Source organism: Triticum dicoccoides, chromosome 7A, assembly GCF_002162155.2.
Source record: "Triticum dicoccoides isolate Atlit2015 ecotype Zavitan chromosome 7A, WEW_v2.0, whole genome shotgun sequence".
Taxonomy (NCBI): domain Eukaryota; kingdom Viridiplantae; phylum Streptophyta; class Magnoliopsida; order Poales; family Poaceae; genus Triticum; species Triticum dicoccoides.
The window spans coordinates 42,420,551-42,429,180 of NC_041392.1; the positions used below are offsets into that span (position 1 = coordinate 42,420,551).

Genomic DNA, 8,630 nt, shown 5'->3' on the forward strand with positions numbered 1-8,630 from the left:
ATTGAGTAAACTATTCACCTTGGGTGTATGACCATTGAAGGTTTTATTCATGTAAACAGAACAACAATTATTCTCTGACTTTAAATGAATAAGCATATTGCAATAAACATGATCAAATCATATTCATGCTTAACGCAAACACCAAATAACATTTATTTAGGTTCAACACTAATCCCGAAAGTATAGGGAGTGTGTGATGATGATCATATCAATCTTGGAACAATTTCCAACACACATCATCACTTCACCCTTAACTAGTCTCTGTTCATTCTGCAACTCCTGTTTCGAGTTACTAATCCTAGTAACTGAACTAGTATCAAATACTGAGGGGTTGCTATAAACACTAGTAAAGTACACATCAATAACATGTATAACAAATATACCTTTGTTCACTTTGCCATCCTTCTTATCCGCCAAATACTTGGGGCAGTTCTGCTTCCAGTGACCAGTCCCTTTGCAGTAGAAGCACCTAGTCTCAGGCTTAGGTCTGGACTTGGGCTTATTCACTTGAGCAGCAACTTGCTTGCCATTCTTCTTGAAGTTCCCCTTCTTCCCTTTGCCCTTTTCTTGAAACTAGTGGTCTTGTCAACCATCAACACTTGATGCTTTTCTTGATTTCTACCTTCGTCGATTTCAGCATCACGAAGAGCTTGGGAATCGTTTCCGTTATCCCTTGCATATTATAGTTCATCATGAAGTTCTAGTAATTTGGTGATAGTGACTAGAGAACTCTGTCAATCACTATCTTATCTGGAAGATTAACTCCCACTTGATTCAAGTGATTATAGTACTTAGGCATTCTGACCACATGCTCACTAGCTGAGCTATTCTCCTCCATCTCGTAGGCAAAGTGTTTGTCAAAGGTCTCAAACCTTTCGACATGGGCATGAGTCTGAAATACTAATTTCAACTCTTGGAACATCTCATATGCTCTGATTCTAAGCCGTAAAGCATGGTGCACTAAACTATCAAGTAGTCATCATATCAAGCTTGTCAAACGTTCATAACGCTTGCATCTTCTCTTGCAATCAGTCTGTCACCTAGCGGTGCATCAAGGACATAATTCTTATATGCAGCAATGAGGATAATCCTCAGATCACGGATCCAATCCGCATCATTGCTACTAACATCTTTCTAAGTTTTCTCTAGGAACATATCAAAAATAAAACTAGGGGAGCTAAACGCGAGCTATTGATCTACAACATATATATGCTAATACTACCAGGACTAAGTTCATGATAAATTAAAGTTCAATTAATCAAATTACTTAAGAACTCACACTTAGATAGACATCCCTCTAATCATCTAAGTGATCACGTGATCCATATCAACTAAACCATGTCTGATCATCACGTGAGATGGAGTAGTTTTCAATGGTGAACATCACTATGTTGATCATATCTACTATATGATTCACGCTCGACCTTTCGGTCTCAGTGTTCCGAGGCCATATCTTCATATGCTAGGCTCGTTAAGTTTAACCTGAGTATTTCTGCGTGTGCAAAACTGGCTTGCACCCGTTGTATATGAACGTAGAGCTTATCACACCTGATCATCACGTGGTGTCCCGGCACGACGAACTTTGGCAACAGTGCATACTCAGGGAGAACACTTGTACCTTGAAATTTAGTGAGAGATCATCTTATAATGCTACCGTCAATCAAAGCAGAATAAGATGCATAAAAGATAAACATCACATGCAATCAATATAAATGAAATGATATGGCCATCATCATCTTCTGCCTTTGATCTCCATCTCCAAAGCACCGCCATGATCACCATCGTCACCAGCGCGACACCTTGATGTCCATCGTAGCATCGTTGTCGTCTCACCAACTATTGCTTCTACGACTATCGCTACCGCTTAGTGATAAAGTAAAGCAATTACAGGGCGATTGCATTGCATACAATAAAGCGACAACCATATGGCTCCTGCCAGTTGCCGATAACACTGTTACAAAACATGATCATCTCATACAATAAAATATAGCATCATGCTTTGACCATATCGTATCATAACATGCCCTGCAAATACAAGTTAGACGTCCTCTACTTTGTTGTTACAAGTTTTACGTGGCTTCTACGGGATGAGCAAGAACCGTTCTTACCTACGCATCAAAACCACAACGATATTTCGTCAAGTTAGTGATGTTTTAACCTTCAACAAGGACCGGCCGTAGTCACACTCGGTTCAACTAAAGTTGAAGAAACTGACACCCGCTAGCCACCTGTGTGCGAAGCACGTCGGTAGAACCAGTCTCGCGTAAGCGTACGCGTAATGTCGGTCCGGGCCGCTTCATCCAACAATACCGTCGAACCAAAGTATGACATGCTAGTAAGCAGTATGACTTGTATCGCCCACAACTCACTTGTGTTCTACTCGTGCATATAACATCTACGCATAAAACTGGCTCGGATGCCACTGTTGGGGAACGTAGTAATTTCAAAATTTTCCTACGCACACGCAAGATCATGGTGATGAATAGCAACAAGAGGGGAGAGTATCGTCTATGTACCCTTGTAGACCATAAGCGGAAGCGTTATGAGAATGCGATTGATGTAGTCGTACGTCTTCACGATCCGACCGATCCAAGTACCGAACGTACGACACCTCCGAGCTCAGCACACGTTCTGCTCGGTGACGTCCCACGAACTCCGATCCAGTAGAGCTTCGAGGGAGAGTTCTGTCAGCACGACGGCGTGATGACGGTGATGATGATGCTACCGACGCAGGGCTTCGCCTAAGCACCGATACGATACGACCGAGGTGGATTATGGTGGAGGGGGCACCGCACACGGCTAAAAGATCAACTGATCAACTTGTGTGTCTATGGGGTGCCCCCTGGCCACGTATATAAAGGAGTGGAGAAGGGGGAGAGGCCAGCCCTCCTAGGCGCACCCAAAGGGGAGTCCTACTCCCATTGGGAGTAGGATTCCCCCCCCCCTTCCATGTAGTAGGAGTAGGAGAGAAGGAAAGGGAAAAGAGAAGAGCAGGAAAGAGGGGGGCCGCCCCTCCCCCTAGTCCAATTCGGACTAAGCCTTGGGGGCGCGCGCGGCCTCCCCTCTCTCTTTCCCCTGAAGCCCAATAAGGCCCATATAGTCCCTGGTGAATTCCCGTAACTCTCTGGTAATCCGAAAAATACCCGAATCACTCGGAACCTTTCCGATGTCTGAATATAGTCGTCTAATATATCCATCTCTACGTCTCGACCATTTTGAGATTCCTCGTCATGTCCCCGATCTCATCCGGGACTCCGAACTACCTTCGGTATATCAAAACACATGAGCTCATATTAACGATCGTCACCGAACGTTAAGCATGCGGACCCTATGGGTTCGAGAACTATGTAGACATGACCGAGACTCGTCTCTGGTCAATAACCAATAGCGCAACCTAGATGCTCATATTGGTTCCTACATATTCTACGAAGATCTTTATCGGTCAAACCGCATAACAACATATGTTGTTCCCTTTGTCATCGATATGTTACTTGCCCGAGATTCGATCGTCGGTATCTCAATAACTAGTTCAATCTCGTTATCGGCAAGTCTCTTTACTCGTTCCGTAATACATCATCCCGCAACTAACTCATTAGTTGCATTGCTTGCAAGGCTTATAGTGATGTGCATTACCGAGAGGGCCCAGAGATACCTCTCCGACAATCGGAGTGACAAATCCTAATCTCGATCTATGCCAACTCAACAAGTACCATCAAAGAAACCTGTAGAGCACCTTTACAATCACCCAGTTATGTTGTGATGTTTGGTAGCACACAAAGTGTTCCTCTGGTATTCAGGAGTTGCATAATCTCATAGTCAGAGGAACATGTCTAAGTCATGAAGAAAGCAGTAGTAACAAACTAAACGATCATCGTGCTAAGCTAATGGAATGGGTCGAGTCAATCACATCATTCTCTAATGATGTGATCCCGTTAATCAAATGACAACTCATGTCTATGGCTAGGAAACTTAACCATCTTTGATTCAACGAGCTAGTCAAGTAGAGGCATACAAGTGACACTCTGTTTGTCTATGTATTCACACATGTACTAAGTTTCCAGTTAAAACAATTCTAGCATGAATAATAAACATTTATCATGATATAAGGAAATAAATAATAACTTTATTATTGCCTCTAGGGCATATTTCCTTCAGTCTACATAGTTCTCGAACCCGTAGGGTCCGCACGCTTAACGTTCATTTACGATATAGTATTATATGAGTTATGTGATTTGGTGACCGAATGTTGTTCTAAGTCTCGGATGAGACCAAGAACATGATGAGGAGTCTCGAAATGGTCGAGAGGTAAAGATTTATATATATATATATATATATATATATATATATATATATATATATATATATATAGGACGATGGTATTCGGACACCAGAAGTGTTCCGGAGGGTACCGGGTAGTTGCACCCCTACAAAGGCCAGCCCTATGAGGAGGAGAAGGAAAGAGGGGAGGGCAAGGAAAGTGTGGATTAGGATTCCGACTTCCTTCCCTCCCCCCCCTCTTTTCTTCCCGCTCGGTTATATATGGCAGGGGACACGCGCGGCTTGGGAGGGACTCCAAGTAGGATTCCTCCTACTTGGGCACCTCCTATGGCTGCTCCTCCCTCCCTCCCGCCTATATATATGTGGAGAGGGGGCGCCTAGCACAGACCAGACAATTGCCTAGCCGTGTGCGGCGCCCCCCTCATAGTTTACACCCCCGGTCATATTTTCGCGGTGCTTAGGTGAAGCCCTGCGAGGATCACTTCACCATCACTGTCACCACACCGTCGTGCTGACGGTACTCATCTACTACCTCCATGTCTTGCTGGATCAAGAAGGCGAGGGACGTCACCGAGCTGAAGGTGTGCAGAACTCGGAGATGTCGTACGTTCGGTACTCGAACGGTGGAGCGCGAAGAAAGTTCTACTACATCAACCGCGTTGTGAAACGCTTCCGCTTACGGTCTACTAGGGTACGTAGACACACTCTTCCCCCTCGTTGCTATGCATCTCCATGGATAGATCATTGCATGTGCGTAGAAAATTTTTGTTTTCCATGCAACGTTCCCCAACACTCTATCATCTCGGCCGGCCATGAGGAGCTTTGTGCACATGCCAGCCACGGTAGAGGCGCTGCTAGGCCACCCGGTGGCAGCCCTGTCGGAGAGGCCAGTGTCGCATCTAACACGGCTACTGGTGAACGTGACGGTGGAGCAGAGCCTATGGCAGGTGCATGTGCTGATGGCCACCGACGCCACCGTTGCCGACATCCCTTGTGTCGCCGTCATTGTTAGCCCAAACTACTGTGATAGTGGTGTACTATGGGTGGTAGAGGTTCTACCTTATATGTGGTAGGGGTCCTGGTTTGGACTACAGGGGTATTTTATGAGTGGTAGATTACAACGAAGGGATTACAAGTCCTTTTATAGGAAAAATGAAGCCGCAGTTCATACTGTAATGATATGTGCTCTTAATTACCAGATGACTTGCATTTGTTTGTGATGTTTTGTTTCTTCCGATTCTAATGAGGTAAGGTCACACACGGTAGGTTTACAACATTCAGCATGACAGATAGGAATGCAATCTCTGTACCTGTCATGGTACTAGTGACAGAAGCTATCATTTCAATTTCAGTACTAGCTGGGCAGATGATGTTGTGTACCGCCGTGTGCGTGGACTGTCTAGCCGTGCACAAAAAAAGGTTGTTTCCAAACGGCAGCCACTCTGCTCAAAATGGATTACAAAATAGGAGAAGAATCGACACTGCACTTGAACCAACAAAGCTACTCAAAGCCTAACGTTGGAGACGCCTCACGGTATGCTGCAAACTGAAGGCAAGGAGCACAATTCTGGACAAGGGGAGTGGTCAAACCAGAAGAAATATTTTCTTTAAGCTAGGTAATGATAGAAACATGTGTTTCAATAGTACAATACCACCTTTTTCTAAGAAGTATTATTGTAATTCTTTATTAATATTACTTTGAATGTAGTTTCAAATAAAATTATGCAACAGAGCTCATATCAGACAAGGCTCAGAACAAAAAACATGGGTGATATGTAGACTTATAGACTATCACAGAATTTCTTGAAACCGGCCATGTAGCTCATATTCCACGGAAAACTGAGATACTTCCCAAGATGACCTCGTGTTATCATAGGGAAAGTACCAAACAATATGGTGATTAGTTTCTTCTTACTTCTCTTTGGGTATTTTGAGGAGAATTTTTATGGTGAGTGCAACAAAATAGGTTGTCTTTAAATAAATCCACTCTTATGAGTTACTAGTTTGTTGTTTCTTGTTATGTGTGGTTGGTACTAGTTCCTCTAGAGGTTAATAAGCTTCGTCAAACAACATTATTAAGATTTTGCATATATTTGAATCAACACAGAACAAATCTCTGAAGACATTTGAATTAGTGAACACATGTCAACATGATAGCAGCCCCACACAAGAAGTTGGCATAATAAAAGTACAATACAATACTTCAAGCATAATACATTACTGCGTCCCTTTCAATAAAATCAACTTCACCCAAATAAACACTTAACAACAAACCAAGCTATGACATTTTCAAAGATCATTTTTCAAGATGAATGATCTAGAAAATGTGATGAAGTACTAGGAGAGCCTAATTAAAATATGCCATTTCCATGTTGGCATGGATGTCACTTGCAACGATATTGGCATCATGTGCAATACCGGCCAATCCCCTCCTTCCAAATCCGATGCAATAGAGTCCATTTGCACCTTTCCAATGGTTGGGGAAGTCATTTCTGGGTATGCCATCACTACTTAGCATACTCATGTCGTTCTACATTTATAAAAATATTTTATAAGATTATTTTTAAAAATGTTATACAATGTTTGGAGAAAATTTCTATACTACTATATATAGTGTACAAGTTTAAAACGTTTGAATCTCACCACAAAAAAGCATTGACGGAGTCCATGGTATGGCTCAAAATGATGGGATTTGCAGCTACAGTACGGGCTACAATTCCAGCAAAGGTACTACTGATTTCTAGAATCATCACTATATGCCAATGTAGGTAAAGTTCACTCGTCAATTGTAATCCATTCATGCATGTAGCTGGTCATGGCACACACACTGGTAGACAGAGTTGGAAGTTCTGGTGGAGTTTCTTTAAGCTGGTTGTAGTGTAAGATACTAATTCTAAGAATCTAAAGCTTTACATACAAAACTGAACGGCTACAACAATGGACTTGATGAAGCTTTACATGCCAAGGTGCAGTGCTTGAAGCAAGCAAGCTTTGTATCCATGAACCGAAATGTGCACGTGTTGTGCACATACCCGTGTACTAGCATAACTATAAGTTGAAACCGATTGTTCCTTTATGCAAGGAATTTGGTTGACTTCTACAATCATATGATATTCATATTACTATGATGTTATATATAAATAATAATAAATGTCTATATACCTTGAGCCACATATTAGCAGTGCTTTTGTAACCTGTGGCAAACACAATGGCGTAATAGTATCTCTCATTCCCATCCGCAAACTCTACGAGATTTGCTTGAATGCAAGATATTGGACCGAATACCTACCATAAAAAATATTTTTAAATCAGTCTATCACATTCGCCATATGGTATGTATATATTTATATTTATAGGCATGATTTTGCTCTCACCTTGATATCACCATTTTTTATTAGCTCAGTGGTGCCGGTGTCTATGACAGCGGACCGATCAGTTTTTTGCTTTTAGCGTGAGTGGGCCAATATTAGGCCTCACAATTCCTTACTTTGATAAATCACCAAATAATACATATGCGAGGATCATGAGAATAAAATCTACAAGCTTCAGTGGAAGGTGCCACGTTGAGAGTACCATGCCCACATGGATCAACTCCTTTGTCATAACATGCAACTTCACAATTACCAATGTAAGAACATCTTTAATAGAATGTCAACCAGGATTTTTCTCAGAAAAACAAAGAAAATAGTAGAAGTGGGATCGTTAAATGTATGTACGTACCGGACTACGGATAATGATGGAAGTGTTAGCTCCGTGCACTGCAAGATCATGGGCAATCTCCAAGCCAGAGTTCCCACATCCAACAATAAGCACGCTTTTCCCAACATAATCATTTCCGGACTTGTAACTTGATGAGTGGATTGTTTCACCAGGAAAGCTTTGTAGGCCAACGATCTCTGGAACATATCCCACAACATTTTCACTTGTTGCTAAAACTAAGAACTTGGATGCATAAATAATTGGGACATCCACTTTGTTATGCGTCATCACAACCCAACATTTCCTCACCTCACCATACATGCATGACTCAGCTGATGTGTTAAACTTTGGGGATATATTTAAGTGCTTGACATAATCCTCCATATACCTTTAAAACTGATCTCTGGAAAGGTAGGTAGGCAAATCATTTGGGTATGCCATGTGGGTAGCTCACAAAACTCTTTGGGGATGTGGAGCTGGAGGCAATCATATGTGTGTCTGTGCCACAATGACACAATACAATCTTCACGCTCAGCGATGGTATATGGTATAGAGAGTTTGCTTAGGCATGCTGTCGTGGCAAGCCTAGATGGACCTGCTCCGACGATGAAAACTTGTACCTTCTCCATGGAAAGACTTGAATATAGGTGTGC

The 8,630-nt window shown here is 42.4% G+C and overlaps 1 pseudogene; it reads right to left on the minus strand.

The window, feature by feature from the left end:
* Positions 1-6,625: 6,625 nt before the first annotated feature.
* Positions 6,626-8,606, minus strand: LOC119330449 (annotated as a pseudogene).
* Positions 8,607-8,630: the final 24 nt, after the last annotated feature.